The 24,184-nt window shown below is 48.4% G+C and overlaps 1 protein-coding gene across 2 annotated transcripts in view; it reads left to right on the top strand.

The window, feature by feature from the left end:
- The window catches only part of NPAS2 (neuronal PAS domain protein 2), a 191,571-nt gene continuing 176,317 nt past the window's right edge, over positions 8,931 to 24,184 (top strand). The window contains exon 1 of one of the 2 annotated variants that reach the window (XM_021087167.1): positions 8,931 to 8,992. The gene's annotated coding sequence lies outside the window, so the exon portion shown is untranslated. Of the gene's footprint in view, positions 8,993 to 9,600; positions 9,752 to 24,184 lie in introns of those variants that run through there. The other variant, XM_021087169.1, reaches the window with a different exon arrangement.

The following is a 24,184-nucleotide window of genomic DNA, read 5'->3' as shown; positions in this document are numbered from 1 at the left end:
TTCAAATAGCATTTTGCAGACATCAGAGAATTTTTAAATGAGACAGAAATAGAAACCACTCTGGGAAACAAACTAACAGCTTAAAAATGCCCATTTAGGGGCTAGATGCTCTTACAAACAGAGCCATGCATAAACATGTTAAATGACCTCTTCCTAGTGGAGTTCAATGGGACATGAACCCAAGGACAGTGAAAGACAACGGCCATTTGTGTGTCCATGCAGCTGTGTTTCCGCCCTTTGTTGAGAGGGTATTTCTCAAGCTGGTTGGAAAGCGCATGCCTCAGCAGCTTTCTGGTGCCTTCCTGAAGGCAGGCTAGGAGCAAGCGCCTCACAGTGTCCAAGTGATTTCTTCCCCCCTTCGTGTGCTTTTAGTGCTGATCCTACAATTCTGAAATCCTCTCAGCTAATTGCAGGAGCTGAGAAACAGCCCCCATCCTTCTGGTGCACTTACAGCCCACCCACACTTGTGTCCCTGCGACCTTCCTTCCTCCAGCTTCTGGCACCCTGCACACAAAAGGTTTTCCTCCGTTCGATTTTCTGCGTGTTTTTAAGCCAGTGTTCCTTCCCTATTCCACAGGCTCACCACATTCTACAGGCTGCGAAAAGTGGGGTCATTTAAATACTTCCTCGGAGGAGCTCTCGTCGTGGCTCAGTGGTTACCGAATCCGACTAGGAACCAGGAGGTTTCGGGTTCGATCCCTGGCCTCGCTCAGTGGGTTAAGGATTTGGCATTGCCATGAGCTGTGGTGTAGGTCACAGATGAGGCTCGGATCCCGAGTTTCTGTGGCTGTGGTGCAGGCCGGCAGCTGTAGCTCGGATTTGGCCCCTAGCCTGGGAACCTCCATATGCCGTGGGTTTGGCCCTAGAAAATACAAAATAAATAAATAAATAAATAAATAAATACTTCCTCAGAATGAGTCCGAGCTCAGCATCCCCCCAAGAAAACAACCTAGCTCCCATGTACGCACTGTTTTATATAAGATAGATAACCAACAAGGTCCTGCTGTATAGTCCAGGGGCCTCAACTCAATACTCTATAATAACCTACATGGGGAAAAGATCTGAAAAAGGATGCATACCTGTCTATGTATAACTGAATCACTTTGCTATGCACCTGAAACTAACACAAAATTGTAAATCAACACTACTCTAATACATTTTTTTTTTTTGTCTTTTTAGGGCTGCATCTGCGGCATTTGGAGGTTCCCAGGCTAGGGGTCTAATCGGAGCTACAGCTGCCAGCCTACACCACAGCCACAACACCAGATCCAAGCCACATCTGCGACCTACACCACAGCTCACAGTAACGCCAGATCCTTAACCCACTGAGAGAGGCCAGGGATTGAACCTGCAGCCTCATGGTCCTTAGATTCGTTTCCACTGAGCCACGATGGGAACTCCATCTAATAAAATTAAAAAAAAAATACAAAATAACAAATGGCTTAAGAAAAAAAAAATATCTAGCTCTAGGGAGACAAGCTACATCCTACTGCATTTACTGAAAGAATGACTGGAGATACAGCTAAGGGAAGCGATCTCCTTGGGCTGGCCCACACTGGTCCCACTCTCATGGACCTAGAGAGAGAAACTTGAGTGTCACTCCAACTGTCCCTTTCATGGAAGGAATTTGCTTCCTGTCCTAACTGTGACCTAGAGCTGGTCTGAAGATCACATATGTTTACAGGACAACACTCCCACCCAGGCTGTTGCCAAAGTCCAAACAGCACCCTTGGCCAGATGCCAATGCCCATAATACCCAGAATGACCTAGTGACTTTATTTCCTTCTGTGGTTTATCTGGATCAAGTGTTGCTCTTTTGCCAAGCCCCAGCCTTCATCTTGGAATTTTATGTTAAGCGCTTGGAAGATAGCTGCTTCAAGAATGGAGTAAAGACATTGGTAACTGAGAGCTCCTGTTGCGACTCACCAGGTTAAAGACCCAACATTGTCTCCGTGAAAATGTGGGTGCCATCCCTGGCCTTGCTTAGTGGGTTAAGGATCTGGCATTGTCACAAGCTGAAGCCTGGGTCGCAGATGGGGCTCAGCTCTGGTGTTGCCATGGCTGTGGCCTAGGCCAGGAGCTGCAACTCCAATTTGACCCCTAGCCTGGGAACTTCCATATACCGCAGGTGCAGCCATAAAAAGGAAAAAAAAAGATATTAGTAATTGATACACTGAGAGGAGAACCAGAGAAAACAGAGACAAGAAATGTGCATCCATGGAACAGCTCATACCCACTTTGGCACCAGTTCATTATCCAGCAAGATCTCATGGGAAGTGGATCATGCCATGAATATTTTTGTGTTGGCATCTGACGGCAACCACCCCTTTAGCTAAACTGGGTGGGGGGGAGGGCGCACGGGAGTGGCTGTCTTCAAGCAGAAATGAAACCCTGCTCTGACACACATCTTCCTAGAGAATGAAGGCACCTTGAGCCTTACCTGTCACCTGGAAATCATAAATCACTTCTTACAGGGCCTTCTGAGGATGAAATGAGGTCATGTAAATAACTGGCATGTAAGCGTTAGGTAAGTGTTACCTGATACCACGGAAAATATTACTTACTAACATGTGAGTTTAAAATTCCTCTTAGCCAGGCAGTGGAATAGATTCTGTGCTGAAAAGAAAAGAGCTGAGCTCTCAAACCATGAGAAGACATAGAGAAAAGTTAAAGACCTCTTAATAAATAAAAGAATCCAATCTGAAAGACTAGATACTGTGTGGTTCCAATTATACTATATTCTGTAAAGGATAAAATTATGGAGACAGTAAAAAGATCAGTGAGGACTTCTCGCTGTGGCACAGTGGGTTAAGAGTCCGACAGCAGCAGCTCAGGTCATTGCGGAGGCGCGGGTTCAATCCCCAGCCCGGCACAGCGGCTTAAAGTGTCCTGTGTTAAAGGATTCCATGGCCCAGGAACTTCCGTGTGCCCCAGGTGTGGCCATTAAAAAAAAAAAAAGAAAAGAAAAGAAAAAAAAAGATCAGTAATTGCCCAGGTTTAGTGGAGAGGGAGGGATGAATAGCGGAATACAAAGGATTTTTAGGGCAGTGAAAATACTCTGTAGGATACCATAAGAAGTTCCTTCTCCCTTTATCCAGACCCACTGAAGTACACCACCAAAAGTCAATCCTAATGTCAACTATAAGCTTGGAGTGATAATGATGTGTTAATGGAGGTTCATGGCTTGTAACATATGATGTACCACTCTGGTGGGGGATGTTGATGTGTGGGGGGAGACTAGGAGAGGGGGTCAGGGAATATGTGGGAACTCAGTAGTATTTTCTCATCAGTTTTGTAGCTCACCTAAAACTGCACTAAGGAGTTCCTCTTGTGGCGCAGCAGAAATGAATCCGACTAGTATCCATGAGGATGTGGGTTCAACCCCTGGCCTTGCTCAGTGGATGGGGGATCTGGTGAGCTACGGTGTAGGTCGAAGATGAGGCTGGGATCCTGTGTTGCTGTGGCTGTGGTGCAGGCTGGCAGCTGCAACTCTGATTTGACCCCTAGCCTGGGACCTTCCATATGCTGTGGGTGAGGCCCCCAAAAGCAAAAAATAATAAAATAAAATAACTGCACTAAAATACAAGATTTTTTTTTTTTTTTAAAGATCCTCTTAGAAGAGAAATAAATGGGACCTAAGATCAAACTTTATTAGGGACAATGGACATGAAGGGACTTCCTCGGGGGAAGATTATTCTCAAGTTCCTATTTTGTCAACAATCTTACCACCTCTTTTTCTGGGGGTGTGTGCATGTGGAGGGGGGGGGTTGCACATGCTCACACACCATTTCCTCCCATGGTCCTTGGAAGCACCGCAATTAACTAGTGTGGATTAGCTGAGGCTTTGAGGCTTTGTCACCTCCAGCCCAGATTTTGCCCTGGGCCGTCCATGCCAGCTTTGTAAGGAAAACTTACTTCATGCTTTGGTTTGCCAACCACATGACCTAACGGGCACCAAGGCCAAGTTGAGTCCTCACTCTCCCAGGCAAGTGGCACGAGGCCTTGATTTTCTCCCGGCAGCGTCTTCAGGCCCACAGGAGAGTCTGCTGCTGTGAACAGATTCTCAGCTGGTATTTTTCTATTGCTCTGAAGCTTCTGCAGAAGCAAGGCATTCAAATTCTAACCTTGATATTTCAAATGCAAGCGGGCATTCTATTTTTTTTTTTACAGTTGCGTATATTTTTTATTAAAATATAGTTGATTTACAATGTGCTAATTTCTGCTGTTCAGCAAAATGGCTTAGTTATTCACACATATATTTTCTTTTTTTACTATTCCTTTCCATTATGGTCTATCCCAGGAGACTGGATATAGTTCCCTATGCTATATAGTAGGACCTCATTGCTTATCCATTCTAAATGTAATAGTTTGTATCTACTAACCCCAAACTCCCAGCCCATCCCTTTCCCTTCCCCTCCTCCTCAATAACTGCAAATCTGTTCTTTGTCTGTGAGTCTGTTTCTTTACCTTTTTTTTTTTGCTTTTTAAGGCCACACCCGCAGCATATGGAGGGTCCAGGCTAGGGGGAAAATTGTAGCTGCCGGCCTACGCCAGAGTCACAGCAATGACAGATCCAAGCCGAATCTGTGACCTACACCACAGCTCATGGCAACACCAGATCCCTAACCCACTGAGCAAGCCCAGGGATCATACCCACAACCTCATGGTTCCTAGTCAGATCCCTTTCTGCTGCACCACCACAATGGGAACTCCTGTGAGTCTGTTTCTTTTTGTAATTTTTGGTAACAATAAATTTGTTTTCTATGTCCCTTTTGCAAGTTAGTTTGTTTGTATCATTTTTTTAAGATTCTGCTAAATGTGACATCATATGGTATTTGTCTTTCTCTTTCTGACTGACTTTACCTGGTATGAGAATCTCTACTTGCCTCTATGTTGCTGCAAATGGCAAGATCTGGGTATTTGTTATGGCTAAGTAGTATTTCATTGTAGATATGTACCACATCATCTTAATCCATTCAGTTTAGATTGTTTCCGTGACTTGGCTATTGAGAACAGTGCTGCTATGAACACTAGGGTGCATGTATCCCTTTGTTTCATTATTTTGTCCAGATTTGCTCAGGAGTGGGATTGCTGGATTCTATGGTGGTTCTATTTTTAGTTTTCTGAGGAACCTCCATACTGTTTTCCATAGTGGCTGCACTAACTTACATTCAAGGTGGGCACCCTTCAATCATCCTCCTACAGCTGCTCATAAGTCCTGGCCTTTGAGTATAGTCTCCAGTTATGGCTCTAAGGCCTCTTCTTCATCATTACACTGATCTAACTTTCCCTTTGGCCCTGGATTCAACAATTTTCTTCCCTAGTGTGATGTTATTCTACTTAATGATGTATGGTATTGTGTTTTTCTCTTTAAACTTCTACTCAGAGGTAAGAATCCATAAAAGAGCCTCTGGGAATTCATATGAAAAATAAAAAGGAGGCCTTCTATCTTCTAGTCAGAAAGACTGTGATGATATCATTCAGCATAGAACACTGTTCTTGCTCTCTCCTAAGCCTGGGTCGAATTTACCCACTACACACTTAATGTGAGTCTCCAGCCCTGAGCTAGTTCATGCTGTCATTCTTGTAATCACCCACACATTTTCACCTGTCTGTAATACCATATATGGACACCTCTAGTGTACATATTTTGAGAACTGGATGAATATTTTTAATTAGGTTATGCCACCACAGCTATGAGGGAAAAGAATATCCCACGAGACTGCAAACTCTTTGAATTATTTTTCTGCTCTCTTCAAAGACTGACGTTGTTGACGACAATAAAACACTTTGATGCTCCCCTCCATACATATGGATTCTCTGAAAAAGAGCTGAGGTTCCCTGCCAAATCATGGCAGCATCCAAAAAGCCCTATTCTGTAACCACATCTTTAAAGGACTGACCACATGGTCCCTGTGAATTTCCCTGAACTGGCAATGCAGTTTTGAGATGATTCCTTTGCTCCACGCTGCACATTTTGAAAAATGCACAGATTATGATCCAGATTATGTTATCTGGTTGATGAAAAAATCCTAGCACCCACATCACCTCCTCCATGAAGCCCATCCTGATTCCTTCCTTTGAACTCATGTGGTATTTTGTCTTCTGACACTTGCCCTATTTGGTGCATCTATCCCTGCCTCTACATTGTAAACCCTTTTTGTACAGACATAAACTGCTGTCAAGTTTCCCTCCATCACTCACAGGCCAAGCCTAGCCTGATTCATGAGGAGCCTTTAACAAATGCCAGTAAAAGGAACTGAGCTGCCAAATGCATAGAATGAACAGGCATTCATTCTGATCACTTTCCTCTTCATTCACTTTCCTCTTTGACTCTCTTCTACATTTGGGGAAAAGGCATGTTGTGTTCTGGACCTGACTTGGTTCTTGGCAGCAGACTCCACTCTCTCTTACGATCAGACAGGTGTCCCACCTTGGTGGGATCCACGAGGGATGGAGCCTGGAATAAGTACAACTACACAGATGACACCTCCACAATCACAGGCAGAAACCACATCTTTAATAGGATATCCTACTAGGCAGCAGGTAAAAACAGACCTTAGCCAAAATACTTGTTGCACTGTGGAAAGACTTGACATAATACCTCTGTAAGGCCATTTGTTTCCAAAAAATTCATTTAAGGATTATTCAGCTAGTTCCCAAAAGGGAGGAGGAGGAGGGAGCTGGCATCCCTTTCAAAGCAAGAAAGGAAGGGAGGTGGCTTTAAATTCTGCATTAAATCTGGTTAAAAGCACAGGACTCTCCTTTTCTAGGTGTTAGTCATGCCATGCTTAAGGGCAGGGCAAAAGCTACTTGCCTAAAGGAAAGGGAGGGCCTAGAAAAACAAAGCAAAATAAAATGACTTCATTTTTGAAAATGATGTTTTCTGCTTTTGGAAAGGGAGGGACTTCAAACTACAGTGTGTGCCAAGTGCCTCCTCCTCCTCCTTGAAAAGCCCTCCAAGTCAGAAGCAAGCCTAAGAATAATAGCTTCTCTTAGGATGCTCAAAGCTCCTGCAGCTGATTATTTTTCAGCAGGCGAATTAGACAAAAATAATACAAGTGGGAAATAAAGAGAATGACCTACTTTACAGGGGGGAAAAAGGAGCTCTGGGTGAGCTTTTTTGATCTAATTGACAGTGCTGGGTTGCATGCCCAAATAAGGCGCTGTGGGTCGGTCTCCCCGGGAGAGGGTTTGCCTTGAACTTGAGTGGGGAGTAGATAAAGCAAGGACCCTGGAACCTAGTGGGGGGCGATTCCAGTCTGCTGCCAGCGTTCAGAAGAGAGGCCTTAGGAGATTTCTAGTCTAGAAAACCTAATCTGATGGAAAAGAATGAGTGGGGAGCTTTCCTCTCCAGGGCTACTGGTCGGAATGTGGGAAGGACCCAGGGACATCCTAAAAAGGTTCCTGGTTGTACCTCTAGGTGACCTAGAGGGTGACCTCCCCTGGAGGTAGGGGATGTCTCCGGAGGCGCCTCCACTTGAGGAACGCCGCCGCCCCGCCGGAAGGGAACGGAGTGGGGTCTTCGAGTCTTAGAGATCTCTCCGGGCCTCGGCGGGGGGCGCGGTCTCCCTTTTCCACCAGGCTCTGCTTTGGAGCCCCGCTGAGCTCGGGCACAGCAGCTCCTGGCTCCCAGAGATAATATTTATGGGCCTGTCTGTGTTCGCTGTTTGCGGGAGCCTCACTGAAAGCCTCCCTGTTTCCTCGCGCGCAGCTTTGGCTTCTCCTTTTCTTGGATTCTCGCCTGTCTCCTCCCACAGAGGGAAAAAAAAAAAGGTCACGTATGTTTGGAAAAATATGTAGGTCAGTGGAACATTTCCTGCACTGGTGCAAAAGGAGAGGAGGGCAGCAGGGGAGGGGAAGGAGCAGCAGCGCGGAGCTCCGGGTGCGCGCTCCTGGCCATGGCCCCCCAGCCCACGTGCCTCTGCCTAGGAGGGGGGCAATGGGCCGGCTTCTTTCCATCCTTGACCCATTTTTCCGGACCGGCTACGTTCGCCTTGGAAGAAACACCGATCATTCCTCCCCAGCAGGCGCGGAGGTCCTCCGCAAAGGGCGCTCGCCCATGTCTCCCCGACCCCCGCTGGGGCTCGTAGGAAAAGCGCAGCGGTCCGTCTGCAAAGACGCGCCCGGTGCCATGGCTCCGGCTCCGTGCGCAGGCCTGCCCCGCGAGGACGGCGGCAGGGGACCACAGTGGCGTATTCGCTCCCAAAGCACGGGACCGAGGGGTGGCAGCGGGCTGGGCGTGGGTCGGCACCTGGCCGGGGAGGAAGGTTCCCTGCCACCCCTATTGACAACTTTAACCGGACCTCAGCCGGCAGCTCGGCATCCGCTGGTCTCTCCTCGGGCCAGCTGCGCTCTAGGCACACACCAGCCCCCGCCCTGAGCCGAGTCCCGACCCTGTGCCCCCAGCCGGACCCGGCCGCGCGTTCCCTGGCAGCGGGCAGAAGCGGCGGCGGCCTCGGGGCACGGGTGTCTGTGCCGCCCAGGGAAGCAGGGGTCCGAGGGTCCATCTGCCCGTAGGGCGCGCAGGGTGCGTGTCCAAGGGTGGATCGCGGCCAGGGCCCGGCGTGCGGCCAGGAGACACCCGGCCGGCGGCGGCAGCCGGAGCTCAGGGAAGGAGGAGGAGGACCGGGAGGAGGAGGAGGAGTACCGAGAGGAGGCGGGAGGAGGGAGGGGGAGGAGGAAGAGGCGGCGGCGGCTGTCCCCGCCGGCTCTGCGTGCGGAAGAGTTTGCCGCGCGAGCAGCCGGCCTCCCGCAGGAGCCAAGGGACCGGCGGCGGCGGCGGCGGCCCGGGAGTGGCGGCCGCGTAGCTTCGAGAACCGCAGCCGCGGCGGCGGCGGCGGCGGCAGCCAGAGCAGCGCCTCCCGCCGCCGCCCGGGAGGAGCTCGCCGCGCCCGCTCGCCGCCTCGGCTCCCAGCGGCGGTGGCGGGAGGCGCGTCTCCCCGGCCCAGTCCGCGCCCGGCCCCGCGGGGCCGCCCCGGCCCGCTCCGAGGTAAGGGCCGCACCGGGGGACGCGGGGGCCCGGGTGGGAGGGCGTGCGCACTGGGTCTCGGGACTCGGTCACCTGCTCGCTGGCGCGGTGGGCGCGCGGGGCCCCCCGGGGGACGCTCGGCCCCGGGCTGCGCCGCGCGGGGGTCGGCGGCGAGAGGAGGTGGGGCCCCACCCCCAGTCCCCGGTCCCCGCAGCCGGGACGTCGCGTCTTGCGGGACCGCAGCGGCAGCTGGACTGGTGGGTTCCGTGTGCGTCTCGCCGTAGGAGGCAGAGGACAAGACACCCTGAGCCTCAGGATTTGGGGTGCTCATTGAGTACCGTCGGGGTGGGTGGAGGCCGTGCCCAGATAGCAGCCTCGAAGGTCGTCCATTGGCCTCCCTGAGCCCATCGCGCGCCCCACGGAGCATGGGGGTGCCAGGACCCCGGGAGAGTGCGGCGTGCGTGCTGCAGGGCCGAGGTCTCTCTCGGTCCCTAGATCGGAATTGGTTTGGGCCGGAAGGGGTGCTGAGCCGGCCCCCTGGACGCCTGGAGAGCGCGTAGCCCGGCCCCTTGCGTCGGCCTGCCATTCTGAGCTCCCCAGGTTGGATGCCAGCGTGTTGTTTTGTTGGGAGGTGTGCCCCCCTCCTCTCCCAGAGCCGAAGAGGGAGGCTTACCTTTGACCTTTCCATGGAGCCGTGCAGGGTGCGGAACTGGGGTGGGGGGTAGGGACCAAATTAAAAACCAACCCGCTCCTCTGCTTGCCACTCCTTAACTGCTCAAGGTAAGAAAGTTTGTTTTCGGCCCTGTGATTCATAAATAATTAGTAACCAGTTTTGTTGATTAAGCAAGATGGAAACCTTAAAAATACACACGCACTTCCAGAAAGTCTAAAGGATAACAGGGTTGTATCTGCGAGGCTTTAGTTCGGAAAGTTAAAAACCCCAGAGCTCAACAGGTGTTCAGGAGGGGTCCAAGAGGGAAGAGCTCGGCGGGTTTGGTCTTTAGCACCTGATCCTTTGATTCATCAAATTGATCGGCCTGTTTCTTTCCGGTTAAATATTGAGTAGTTATTAAATTAATTAGCAGAGGGGAGCTGATCATTCTAGATCATTTAGGACTCATTTCTTCTTTTCCTTAATAGGAGGGTTTTCCCCGTTTGCACGTTCCAGATAATTAGCTCAAAAAGTAGTTCCTGGCAAGGTTCAGTTCTGTCCATATCTCTGTCTATCAAACACTATCCAACTCAATCCCGGGTCGGTGAATTGACCGACTCATTATGGCTTGCATTAAAACACAGCAAGTTTTAATTGCTCCACCTTAGGAGGTGTCAGTTCAAAACTCAAGGGCACGTAGCAGCTCTTGCTGCCCTTAAGAGTTCTTAAAGGAAATGTTTGCCGAAAATAACCTCCAAAAGCATTTTAAAATAACTCCCCTATAAATATGATGTTTAAAAGAGCTGTTCAGGCTTGGGCCAGTGTTTTGCAAAAGCAAAAAATCTGTTTGATGGTGCAGCTAAACAGGACGGGTAGAGGTATTGGCATCTCTCAGCAGTCTACCTAAAGATTTAGTTAAAAATAAAGTGTGCGCTGTAAAAGCTTTCAATAATTGTCTTCCATCTCACAGAGAGAGGTGGAGTGTGGCTTAGAAGAATTGTAAATATGCTGCTTTTAGCCATTTTCTTCTTGGAAATCGATGCCTCTATTTATTTGCTGATCTGTCCCACTGTGGCAGGTATAGAGTTGGTTTTATTCTCACTGCTCCCCAGAATGACTCTTGCGAAGGCCAGAGAAAGGAATATATTCTGGAGGAAATATGTTATTAATAAAACATCCCCCCCAAAGAGTTAGGTATGCCAAGAAACGAGCCAAGTGAGGCTTCACTGATTGCTGTGATGAAAAAAAATACCCTGATATGAGAAGAAAGTGTTTAGATGGCAACGAAAGAAGTCATCTTTCTCTAGAAAACAATTACAATTGTTTTTAAGTCCGTTTGGTTCTTGTAAGAGTTTAGGCCCTTTTTACTGTTTCTGGCTAATTAATAAATTATTAATGAAAATGATAAAATAATAAAGATAGTTATAAATAACCCACCTCGTGGTTAGGCAGTCGAATTCATCTTTTATTTTTTTTGGAACCATCTTTCTTAACTCTCAATAATCTTTATAGCTGGCTCTCAGCACCGCTACTTGTTTTTGGGTTACAAAGTCAAAATTAATAATTTTTTTTTAGATTCAAACCATAATGCATTCATATGTTTTTTTTCTCTCACCAGTTTTATATGGTAATTTTTCATAAGTCTGGCTTTTGAGCCTTAAGCATCTAAAGGGCTAAGTCCTTTTCTTTAATTTTTCAAACAAGTATGTATTTTGTTCTTTCCATGAAAAGTCGGTTTTTCCATTGTGATCCGGACCCTGACTGTCCCATGCTGACCCCATGCAGACGGCAGCATCTTTTTCCCAAGAGGAGTCAGACTGTGAGGTGTTGAAAATAACCCAGTACCGCAGTGTTCTTGGTGTTCTTATGCCAGTGGTCTAATTGGCTGCATTAAAGAAGCATCTGAATGAGTTTTGCATTTAAATATTGGAATGATACTCGATGCATTATTTGCTTACAGGAATGTTGGATTAGCATGTTCCTGATTTTCATTAAGTTTGTGGCATAGGCATAGTCAGGGACTGTGACACTGAGTCCCCACGACATCTCCTCCCTTTGAGGCCTTGTTCATCATAGATGCTGCATAGGTAGGTGTAGGAAATGAGCTGACTCGTCAATGATGGTTATCCAGAGGTCAGACATAGCTGAATGCTAATGCGGTACTTTGAGTAATTCTAGTTTAAATCTGATGATGATTAATAGCACCTTAGAGCACTAAATAACACTTAGTACATGTGAACCTATGTTTTAAAGGGAAATTTTTGAAAAGCAGTCTTCGTCTCAGGCACTGGTGTTCTCACTGAATTCTTTGAAACTGGGGACCACTTGGCATTTTAAGGAAAGTAATTTCTAGGTCAAGTTCCCCCAGAGATCACTTGAGCTTCCATGGGTCATAAGACAATGTGTGGTTTCCATTTGATGGTTTGGAATAGAAGAGAGTTTATCTTTTAAATTGGTATAAAAAAATAACTGTTTGAAAAAGGTGGAGGGTGCAGAATGTTTGGTCTCAAACTTTACAGTGCGTGGCATTGACTGGGGCCCTTGCGAAGTGCAGGTGCTCTCTGGGCAGGTCTGGGTCGGGGGCATGTCTTACCAGCTCCCAGAGGCTCTGCATGCTGTGCTACGCAAGTGAGGTTCTGGAATATTCTTAAGTCAGCCTGTATTTACCTAGCATCTACTGCATAGTAGGCCCACGTGATAGACAAAGAAAGAACATGAGTCCTTTCTGCCCTCGAGGAGCTGACAGGATGGAGCGGGGAGGTTCTAGACCGAAATGAAGCCCTAAGACACCTCTCTTCAGCGAGGGGGCCAGAGAGGGACCCAAGAAAGGGGGTTTTCTGGTAGGGCTCCCACGTTGCTGACCTTGACTTCTGGTGTTCTTTGAATGGAAACCTTTGTGACATGGCAGGAAGTAACGTGGAGACAGACTTGGGGTAGCCTCCTTGCTCAGCGACTGTATGACTTGGAGCATCTTTTTAACCTCACTGAGTCTCAGTGTCCTGGTTGGAAAAATGGTAGAAATCATGCTTTACCTCCCCAAGTTGGTAGGATGACCAGGGAAGGCATTGTGTCAGGCCCACCAAAAGGAATGGCTTTTATGACTGTTGATGGGAGAGAGGGGGCTGGTAGGCGAGGAGGAAGAAGAGGTTCCTAAAAGTATTTTGGCATGTTGATCACCAATTAGACATTCAATTTGGTTAATCAACAAACCCAAGGCTGGCCTTGGAGAACCCAGCCTGGGACTAAAGGGCGGGCAGCTGTGCAAGTTAATCAGCAGCAAAATGGAATTATCGGAAGCACCAGGTCTCCACGCTTCTCCTGCAGCGCCCTGGCTTCTGGTGAGCCCCGGTGATCCATGCCCTTCCAGCAAAATATTTACTGAGGCCGTTCGTGGTACAGACCCTGTAGGTTCTGTCGATCAAGACCAACTGGTGATTGTTGCAATCAGGCACGCCCTGCAAATCGGTTTCAGAGGGAAGGGCATTGATGCATCCCTGGCTGGGCACTTTTAAGGGGCAGGGCCATCTATCAGTCCTCTGCACTTAAGCGTGAGTTACCTGAAGGCGTTGCTGAGCCGGAATTCACCCCCTGGCTCCCACCCCGGCCGTTCTATACTTCATGTTCTGAGATGATTGCTTCCTCTCCTGCCATCTGGGAAAGACGGCTAGTCTGAGGCATTGGTCTCCTTTATCCTGCTTTTAGGAGGACCAATCTGGGTGGCCCTCGAAGTGCTTCAGCCCACATTTCTCTAATATGTACGTTTTAGAGTGTCACTTATGATTTGCAAAGGAGATTTCTCTGTTACCGCTCCTACTCGTTGCCCCGCTGCCAAAATAAACCTTGAAAACCAAGTTCAAGAGATGGCAACAGCCCTGTGACCCTGCGAGGGAAGGGCAAGTGATTGGAGCCAAAGCTGGGGCGGGGGTGATGTGTGGGGGGAGGGGGGACAGGGGGCATCTGAGCAGAGGCAGTGGTGCCAGAGGGTAGGAGGTGGGCAGCAGGGTCTGGACTTGGTGGACTTTGTTGCTCTGCTGAAGGCCGTGGAGCATTATGTCCCAGGTCGCTGAAAATCATCCCGGCTTCCAGTGAACACAAGCCCTCCTCAAGGAAGGCAGGTGACAGAGCAGAACTGCGGGAGCAATCCAGCCTGTTCTAAACAAAACTGGCACTGCACAATTTCATGAGGTTATATCTGTGCCCCTTGAAAATCAAAGTATTGAGAACCAGAGAACATTGTAAAAGTTATTCTTTTACTGTTATAAAAACATACTCGCTTTGGGGCCAATATAGAAAAGACTGTGGAAGATGAAGCTTATCCCTAATCTTGAGGTGTATTTCCTTTCAGTCCTTTTTCTTTGCATTAAAATTTTTCATGTTAGATTTAAAAGAATAATATAATCTTATAAAATTTGCAAATAATCCAGAACCAATTCTAGTAAAAAGAAAAAGATCCCCTTCACCGTCTAGTTCTCCCTAAGAGTCACCCCCTTTTTTCTGCTTGGTAGAAACCTGATTTTGGTCAGGAGTCTACCCTCCTCCAGGAGTCTCAGGGTAAATCCTGATTGGCCAAGCAACCCTGGTGGGCCTGCTCTCCTTGCCAGCAGTTGGCTAGGGATGAGCATGTGGACCTTGTCCTGGCCAATCAAACACGAGGGTGGGTTACTGGGCGGTTTCTCTGGCCCTTAAAAAGAGGGGAAGAAGCAGGAAAAGCTTTTCTTCTCCTGGACACAATGCTTCTAAGTGGGGCAGGCTTCAGCCACCAGGGCAGACTGGGCCAGGTCTCAGCTGACATGCCAAAGAATGCAGAGGTGAAGAATGGGGCCTCCACTGTGCCCTTGACCTTCGAAAGAAGGTCAAGAATCAAGAGGCGTCTCTGATTTGAGATGTTTGGGAGATCCTGAAACCTTCCTGACCACTTAAAGCAGGTCAAGTTTGTCCTTTGTTAGTTGTAGCCCAAAGCATCCTAATCTACTAGTCATTTTTGGAGCATTTATGTGTAAGACCCATGTATATACATTTTCTTTTTAAACAAACAGAACTCCTCTTACGCATTTTACTTAGTGACTCTTTCTGTGTGGTATGAGATTTTTCCCCCCCTTTTTTTTATTGGTCATTTCTTAGATCTAATTTATTCTTTTTAAAGGTTACATAGTAATATTCAGGGGTATGGCTGACACATTATTTAGTTAACCCTTTCCCTGTGGTTAACTATTTATTGTGCTGTTTCCACTCCTTGAATGTCAGTGTTTGTATTAACTTCCTGATCTGTATATCTTCAGGTACATTTCAGATTTTTCTCAGGTAGGGATTTCTAGGGGAGGATTTCTGGGTAAAGGGGCACAACTTTTTGAAAGATTGATAGATTCTGCCACATGGGGGCTAAAAGAGCTTCCCACTTGCATGTGTAAGGATGCTGTGTATCCACGTCTTTTTTTTTTTTTTTTGTCTTTTTGCCTTTTCTAGGGCCGCACCCACGGCATATGGAGGTTCCCAGGCTAGAGGTCTAATCGGAGCTGCAGCCACTGGCCTACGCCAGAGCCACAGCAACGCCAGATCTGAGCTGAGTCTGCGACCTGTGCCACAGCTCACGGCAATGCCAGATCCTTAACCCACTGAGCGAGGCCAGGGATCAAACCCGCAACCTCATGGTTCCTGGTCAGATTCGTATCCACGTCTTAACCAAACTCCATTAAATATTCCGTGGAAACGTAATTTTAACGGCTATGTAATAGTCCATGACAATTTGTTTTGGAGTGTTTCAGTAGTTTGTGAGGACACACAAGAAGAATGAATATTTGAAACTGAGGCCCTCCATGAAAACTAAGTAGCCATGATCAACCTTGTAGTAATCTCAAAAGAATCCTGAAATGCTGTTGGGGGCACACCCCTCCAGTGATCTGTTTCCAAGAGAACAGCCTTCCAGACCCTCCCCAATCCTATCACGTGGTGAGCTGCCAAGGAATTTCTAAGAAGCTGTGTTGTTTCTGGGATCTGCAGAATTTTGCCTCTGACAGACATTCGTTCTCTCCATATATACAGGAGTCAATTAAACAAAGACTTCATGGACTGCATGAAAGCATAGCTGAAATGTGAGTTTGTAGTATTCTGGAGATTTTCCAATGCTGCTAGAGAAGACGAAAAAGCAAATGGGATGGGTGAAACTCATAACACTCACATTTTTTTTTCTCTTTAATCTAGAGAAGAAAATCTAATGTTTCAAGGAAATTCCCAGGGACAGGCTGATTTTACTTCCAGTTTGGGCCTCAGCACTAGTCCTTCTCATGGTGGGTCTGACAGTCCTTGTGAGGTCGTTTCACTAATAGGCCATATCAGTGAGATTTGGATTCGTCCTTAGTGCTATCCAGAAAATTCCAGTATTTTTTCAGTTTCAGGACGAGACAGCTTTGATTTGCCACTCTTCTGTTTTGCAAGGTTAAGGCCTTTTTAGACATTGGCCGCCTGATAGGTGTACATGGTGAATGGTCGGTCAGCCTGCCCCTGTGTGCAGAATGGGGGAGGGTTTAGACATTGCCTCGCAGCCAAGAAATTTTTGTGCGGAGGTGGATTGGAGTGAGGACAGAAAAGAGCCCATCAGGCTGTTTCAGCCTGATCTATGATCCAGCAAGTCATAGATTTGCCACATCAATCCTTCCGTTTGTACCGCTACCAGAGACACGGCCCCTGGTAAGCATCATTGGTTACTACGTAAGATGCCTGTTGCCCTGAGGATTATGTTTTGTTTGCTTGTTTTGTCTTTTTAGGGCCAAACCTGCAGCACATGAAAGTTTCCAGGTCAGGGGTCGAATCGGAACTGCAGCTACCAGCCTATACCACGGCCATAGCAACACTTACACCACAGCTCACGGCAACACCAGATCCTTAACCCACCGAGCGAGGCCAGGGATTGAACCTTTGTCCTCATGGATCCTGGTTGGGTTTGTTACCGCTGAGCCACGACAGAACTGCGATTGTGTGTTCTAATAAAACGACAAGGAAAACTTTCAAGTGTCCATGTTGGTGTGTGTTTGTGGTGGGGGTGGAATGTTGCCAAGAACAATTGCTATGCAGCTCTGGACGATCAGTCCCTCTGAAGACCCAAGACAGAGGTGGCTCTTGGCCTGGATAAGCTTTCTGAATGGCCAGGGAGGATTTTATTTCTGTGGCGTCTCTCCCCTCCCCCTTTCCAGCAATGGTCAAGAAATGCATTCATGGCAAATTTGCATGGCAGTTTTGGAAAAGATTTTATGAGCTCTCCAGTTAGAGAATTTTCCTCCGTTTCCAATCATATGTAGCCCTTGGCTGAGAATAATCTCTTGGATTTATGGCTCGAGACAAACTGATTTCATTTGAAGTATGAGAGTTTCTGATTTTTGAGCCGCTTCTGGGACTTCCCTGAAGTGGGGTTGACTCTTGGCCTCTGTCTCTCAGCTCGGATCCTGGAAACACTTGTCACCTGCCACACTCCCTGTTGGGGACTCTGTAACTCACTCCCACATACCAGGCTTGCCAAAGGGGGAGGCGGCTCAGAAAAAAACCCCTTTGACTGTCTCCTTTCCCTTTCATTGGATCTAGAAAGGCTCCACTTTGGGGGATTGTGTCTGGGGACCCCTAGGACCCCTCGATTTTAGAGTTAAATGGAGGTGGCCTTGATGAACCCAGACCCCTCCCCGCATCACACATCTCAGTCCTGCCTTCTCCACCAGCTTTTGTATCCAGCTTTCTCCTTCCTGGACATCATTCACCGCTCAGCAGGCTGACCCTTAGCTGCCAAAGCCCTGAGTCCTTTGCTTGTTCCGAGTGAGTAACAGGATGCTCCCTGGCGGGGCTGCAGCCTCCAGTCACTAACAGTTCGGTTTAGACACAGTGGCCTGAATCACTGCCCTGGCCCATGTATGTGTCATTCTCATGAGCAAAGCCTGGGCTTGGGCAAGCCCCCTGCACCCCACGTCTCATGCCGGGCCAGCAGGTGGACATCATTGGGTTCCTGGCTGCCAAAATATGACCCGCTCAGCTATGTCCAAGGAAGCCAGCACTGGGCTTTCTGTACAGGGCCCTCTAGCAACTCAGGTTGCCTCCCCATCCCCCACCGGTGGCAGCTCATCCCTCATCATCCTCCCAGGTGTGCAAGCACTTCCCTGAGAGAATTTTCTGGCTGTATCTGTCCTGGCGGGTGCTCCTCCTCCTCCTCCTCGGCCAGGGCCTTTGCCTCAGCTGCATGGTGCCAGGCCACTGTCCCCCATACCTTGCAGAGACACCCACATCAAGTGGCCAGGTGCCCAGCCCAGCATGTGCCCATTTATTTGGCCCTGTGCTGTTGGGTTCTCATGCCATGCGAATAGTCTGTTTCTACTCTCTCTTACCTCCTGGTGTTAGACTGGTGCCATTCATCAGTTTGCGGGGCTTGGCCCCTTAGGCAAAGACCTGAGAAATTGTGGGGGTGCCTGCATCTTAGATGGAAAAGCAGTCCCTGTGTGTGCCCCATTTCTCTGAAGCTGTGCTGTGCTTGCAGAGTGGTCAGCTGTCTGACCACCGCTTTATGGACAACCCCCGACGCCCCAGTTTCCGTCTTGCTATGTGTCTAATCTCTTATTGACCAGCAGAGTCTCATCCCCTGAGTCACGGGGTGGTGTCGTTAGGATGAACTCACTTGAGGCTGTATGTGTGTTTTCCAGCCACTCAATTGGTAGCTTGTGTCTGTTGCAGCCTGTTTTTATGAAATACCTATAGACGCCCCCAGCCTCTTCCTCCTGTGTGGCAGCATTGCCCTATGACCTGATTTTGTTTCATGTTATTTTTGGCTGCACTTGCGGCATATGGAAGTTCCTGGGCTAGGGGTCGAATCCAAGCTACAGCTGCAGGCTGACGCCACAGCCATGGCAAGATGAGATCCAAACCCCATCTGCGACCTACCCTGCAGCTTGCAGCAATGCCGGATCCTTAACCCACTGAGCAAGGCCAGGAATTGAACCGGCATCCTCACAGAGTCAGGGTCAGGTTCTTAACCCACTGAGCCACAATGGGAGCTCCTCAGCAGCATTTTTAAGTGACTTGGTGAAGATAGATTGTGGCCCACAGCAGAAAGCCTTGACACCTAGTCTATTCATCTATAACAGGGAGGTATTGATCCTGAAGGGGAAAATCAAGAGGAGAGGATGTTTGTGAAAGTGTTCCACAGAAATGTAGTACTGTTCTGATTACTTGGTGCTGTGACCAGCTTGTCACTCAAACTCCCCCCACGCCCAGCTGGGTCCATGCCAGCCTCAAAATGATTGCTTCTTGAATAAAGTCCTTGGCTTTTTTCACACAAGCTACATGCTAGCAATTAAAAACACCACACAGGCCAGAGTTCTCTTGAAAGCTAAAGTCACGGGGAAAAGTGCCATCCTTCAGCTATAGAAGCCAAACACTTAGAACGTCTTGGTGGTTACTGGGGTTACAGTTTGCTTTTGAAAGCTTTTGCCATCTCTAAGAACCCAGTGGCCCGATGACCTCTGGTATCTGAAAATTCAGTGTAAATAAAAGAGACCCAGTGTGTGTATTCCCATGGATTTGAAGATTTTATGGGATGTGTGGGCCATTTCGTCGTGATAAATGGGATATGTGCTGTTTCTCGTGATGCTTGGTTTTTTTCTAAAGAGGACTGGTCTGTAGCATTGGGGCTGAGCTCGGACCACCCTGGACTTCCCATCTGTGTCAGAATTGCCTGCCGAGCAAGGAGCACTTGAGTTTCAGTGGAAGCAGGGATTTAGTCTTTGGATTGGACAGACATGTGCATACTGGTTAATAAGTTGGTTTTGAGATGGAAGTAAAGGACCTACGATGGACTGGATGTCTGGCTCTCCCCTCCACCACCCCCTCCCCAAATTCATATGTCAAAATCCTAATCCCAGTGTGGTGGAATTTGGAGGTGGGGCTTTGGGAGTTGATTAGGTCAGGAAGAAGGCTGCAGCTGGAACTGCCAGCTTCACCCCAGGCTGTCTTATCTCTCCCTGTGTGTCACCCACAATCCAACAGTAAGATAAGGGAGTGAGAGCCTGGGGCTGCCTGGAACAGGGAGGAACAAGCCCAGGCAGGACACAGATCATCCACTTTCACTTCTGGAAGCCACTCACTCTTGCAGCCGCTGATATCCACTTCCTTCCGGATAAACAGAATAAAAGCACCAAACCCCATCACGTCTGTGACGCAGGATGAAATGCCTCTTTATTTTAACAACATCCTCAAGCACGTCTCAAGTCTGGGGGGGTGAGGTCGGTGTCTTTCATCCTTTAAGTTTGTCACCTGCATGACTTGGGCTTCTCTTTATCATGTTTCCTTAATAAATTAGGCAAGGGCTCAGGACTGTGTTCCACTGTCCTTGTCACATTAGCTCCCTTGATTCGGCAGCCGCCTCTGCAGGGAAGCACTGTTTTATCCCCATTTTATGCACAAGTCACTGAGGCTCAGAGAAGGTAAGAGACTAGCAGGTGGACATTCAGAGCAGGAGCCTGAGTGCAACCTTTTCAAGAAGGACCAAAAATAGAACAGCTGGATTTTTATTGACTTTTTCTGAAATGCCACTTCCGAGAAGCTAGGATGTGGATAAAACGAATTAAGCATCTTAGACGTGGCTTTTTCAGGTTTTCTTGAGTTCGAGGTTATCCTGCGGCTGCTGGGGTAGAAAACAACTCCAATTTTGGGATCTGTCGTCAAGGCGGCTGTCAGGAGGAGGAGGCTGTGTGTGAAAGGGCACGAAAGCAGAAGGCTGGCAGGAAACTCTTTTTTAGGGCAAAATCATTATTCTTTTCCTTGCCATCTTTTGGAGCTAACCTGCTTTTCAAGATGGTTTCGTTTGCTGGGATAAGGACCTGTTAAATCAGGACACGCCTTATGTGTCTCCTGGTTTTGTCTGGAATCAGGTATAGCTTTCTTTGGCTGAGCGCAACAGAGGAGTCAGTACGGAAAGGGAGGGGTCCCGTGGTACCAGGTTTGCAGAAACCCTGAGTCTCATCAGCCTGGACCTAGAAGACCAGCAGCTGCCTTCTTTCTGCTGGAGCCTCCTGGAAGTTACCAGGGTTAACTTGAAGTCGGCCCTTCTTCCCACACCTCCCACCGCGCCCCCCCCCCCGGGGGGGGTGCGGGCACACACACAAGCAGGCATCTCAGCGCTCAGTGGAAATAAAGGAGATAGAGGCAGGCAAGGCCTTAAAGGCTTCTTTGAGTAACAGGCTTCTTTAAGTCATTGCTCCTAGTTGCACTCCAGTGCAGGTATCTGTAAAGACATCCGCTTAATTTATGAAGAGCAGTTCAGAAAACCCCAAGCCCACCTCTCTCCACCAGCTCTGGGTGGCCCTGGGAAGAGGGGAGCACTAGGGGCCCTGTCAGATCAGTTCTGTCCTCGCCTGGCCCTCCTGTCCCCACCATTTATGGAAACAGAGGCAAAACCCCAAAACAAACATCAGGAAGAGAATTTGGTCTGTCCTAGGATTGCTGCACATGGGCACAAATTTGTTCCAGCCCCTTTGCTCAGATGTGTACCACACCCATTCAGGAGAGCGCCTTCCCAGAATGACTGCTACCCTGACCCTAGAAATTCCCCCCCCCCTTAAAAACTTCTACCTGAGTTATTCTGGGATGTATATCATTTCAGAGTGTCCTAAAAACAAACCGATTTCGGGTGTTTCTGTGATGGCAAGTTATGCTTGTGCCTAGGACAGTGGTGATGGGGAAGGCGGGGTTGGGATTACTTCCTGTTGGGGCCAACCGTGAACTAATAGGGCCAGGAGATAATTAAGATTCAAGGGGTACTGAGTTCCAGTTAAGCAAAGGATAGGCTATACCAGGTAAATTCCCTTGTTCATCAGTTCCCCACACAGAATTTGGGGCATCTTGGTTTCAGTGTTCACCTACTTCTTTCATGTTTTCCTGCTGCCCTTTGCTCCTATCATGAAGGCGAGCCCAGCACACCACCTTGCCCCTGCCCCAGGCATGGTGTCGAGGAAATAGAGTTTGGAAGGAAGGGTTCAACCCAGCCTTCTCAGAAGAGGAAAAGTTTGGTCTGAAATACGACAAAAACTTTGGAGAGGACCTGAGATGAGGTCTGTAAATTGTGATGTGTGATGCTTCTCTTCCCTGGGGCAGATTTTTTTACAATCCAGAAATAAAACCAAGAATCCCTTGGAGACCTTTAGGGGAAGCCTACCTGGTGGCAGCCCCTGCATGGCTATTTCCAGGAAAGTATGGCGCTTCCACATACCTGTGTCCTTCCGAGGTGTGTTCTTACCCTTCCAGAATTAATTAATGTTCAAGGGCAAGCCTAGCATTCCAGGGAGGTTTTTTACAACCGGAGAAGAGCTGGAATTCACTTGAGTTCTGGCAGAATAGAGAATTTATCTACCTAACCTGAGGGCCAGAATAGATCTATTTTGTCTTCTGTCTTCAAGTTAGATTATAAAATACCGTATTTATCCTACAAGCCTAACCTCTCTGTTAGACCGAGCCACAGATTGCCATTTTTTAAGACAAACAGTTTTCAGTTTACTTCGGCCAGTTCCTCTTTCGGTAAGTATCCAGAAACTTCTGGGAAACATCTGGGGTTTGCATCCAAACTGAGTGAAGATCAGCTGAGTTTTCTTCAAATGGGTCTTTTTCACCTCTTTAAGTGGAAGTGGAGAAGAACTGGGCATGTGTAGAAAAGGTGGTGTGGAGGAGCCCTGTTGTCCTTGACTGGGATTCTTGTGGCAGTGTCCCTGGAGGGGTGTCTCTAAAGAGGAGAGCGAGGGGTGAGGAATAGGGCGGGAAGAAGCCCCCAAGGTCAGACCACCAGAACCATCATTTCACAGATGGGAAACTGAGGCAGGCACTGAGCCATGGCTGACTCCAGCATGGAAGCAGATCTCAGCCCCCTGTCCTGAAGTCCCTGTCTACCTCCCGTCACCTCCCTCCCTTTTCTGGCCCACCTGCCTTTCAGTGTTGATCACTTTACAAACAGGGACAGATTATAGCTGAGAAGGAAAAGTCGGGGAGTTCCTGTTGTGGCATAGCAAAAATGAATCCGACTAGGATTCGTGAGGGATATGGGTTCAATCCCTGGCCCCGCTCAGTGGGTTAAGGATCCAGTGTTGCTGTGAGATGTGGTGTAGGTCCCAGGTGTATCTTGGATCCCACATTGCTGTGGCTGTGGTATAGGCTGGCAGCTGCAAATCCGATTCGACCCCTAGCCTGGGAACCTCCATATACCATAGGTGAGGCCCTAAAAAGCAAAAGAGAAGAAAAGGCAGTTAGGGCTTATCAAATCCTGTGATTGTCACCATTGGTTTAGCTTATTTTTATGATTCCCACAGTTGGCTGAATAACAATAACCATTTTGAACTTGCTTGCTGTGATTGCATGCACTCATTTAATTTCTTTTTCTTGATGGTGAATTTGCCTGGTGGATTAAGATGGAAAGGGCAGTGGCCCCAGAGCCCCGGACTAGCCCTCTGTAGCCATGGGCAAGTCTGTTACTTCTCTACATCTTCTGAGGAATTGGGAATAAAAGGCCCATGTTCCGACAGGAAGACGATCTTTGAACAGCAGTTAAGATGGCTGTTGAATGTTTAAATAACATTTTTTTCCTGCTTGATGGAACCCAGGATTAAAAACTGCATTGTCAGTTGATGCAAAGCATGTCACGGCAAACTGTTCTCATCTATACCCAGGGAGTCTCTATTTTGATATTTTACATGAAAAACAGATGTTAATGGCATTATTCTGTTCACCTCTCCAGACCCCCCCAGACCTTTGCCCAGGCTGTTCACCCTGCCTGGAACACCTTTTCTGCCTTCATCTCCTCCTATTCAGCCTTTTAGACTCCAGCTCTGGCCTCCATGGTCCCTCCCTAAGGGTCTAATGTCTGTCCCCTGGGGTCTTCCAGGACCCCTTGTGTGTCTTTGTTCATGGCGGTATCTGGATTTTACAGTTGGGAAGTTACCAGCTTCTGGGGCTGTCTGCCCACTAGGCTGTAGGTCCCCTGGAGTAGAGACCACACGTTCTCTTTGTCCACCAGGAGCTGCTGTGTAGTGACCCCTCCATCTGTGTTTATTGACCAGAACGGAAGGACAGGAAACCTCTGTTCATTGGAACTGGGACCCACCTTTCGAAAGTTGCATCATTCAGTTTTTTTAGGTCCTTGAGATGGTGTGTTGTGTTCAGTGCACTATTCAGCCCAGGGCTAATCCACTGGGGCTCACAGTACCCTGGTTCCTGAAAACACAGCAAAGAACCTTCTAGTGGCCTCTTCCTACCCTAGGCAATCTTGCCTCTCGTGCCTCAATCCTTGTCTTCAGCCTTTCCAGCCTGATGTCCCTGAGGCTTTAGGGTCCAGAAACTGGAATCCCAGGTTTGATATCTCCAAGAACATCAAGTGTCCATGAAATCACATGTCCCATTGCAGTGGCGTGAGGACACTGCAGACCACCTCCGCCAGAGAAGGTCACAGAGGCTTCGTGACAAGTGGCAATCTGATTCTGTCCTATGTAAAACATGGACAAGTGAGTGGAATGATTTCACTGTCAGACAGAGGCATGATGAGGGATGTAGTG

This window comes from Sus scrofa, chromosome 3 (assembly GCF_000003025.6).
Source record: "Sus scrofa isolate TJ Tabasco breed Duroc chromosome 3, Sscrofa11.1, whole genome shotgun sequence".
Lineage (NCBI taxonomy): Eukaryota > Metazoa > Chordata > Mammalia > Artiodactyla > Suidae > Sus > Sus scrofa.
Note: the sequence above shows the minus strand (reverse complement) of the source record. Positions and strands in the feature narration are given on the sequence as shown.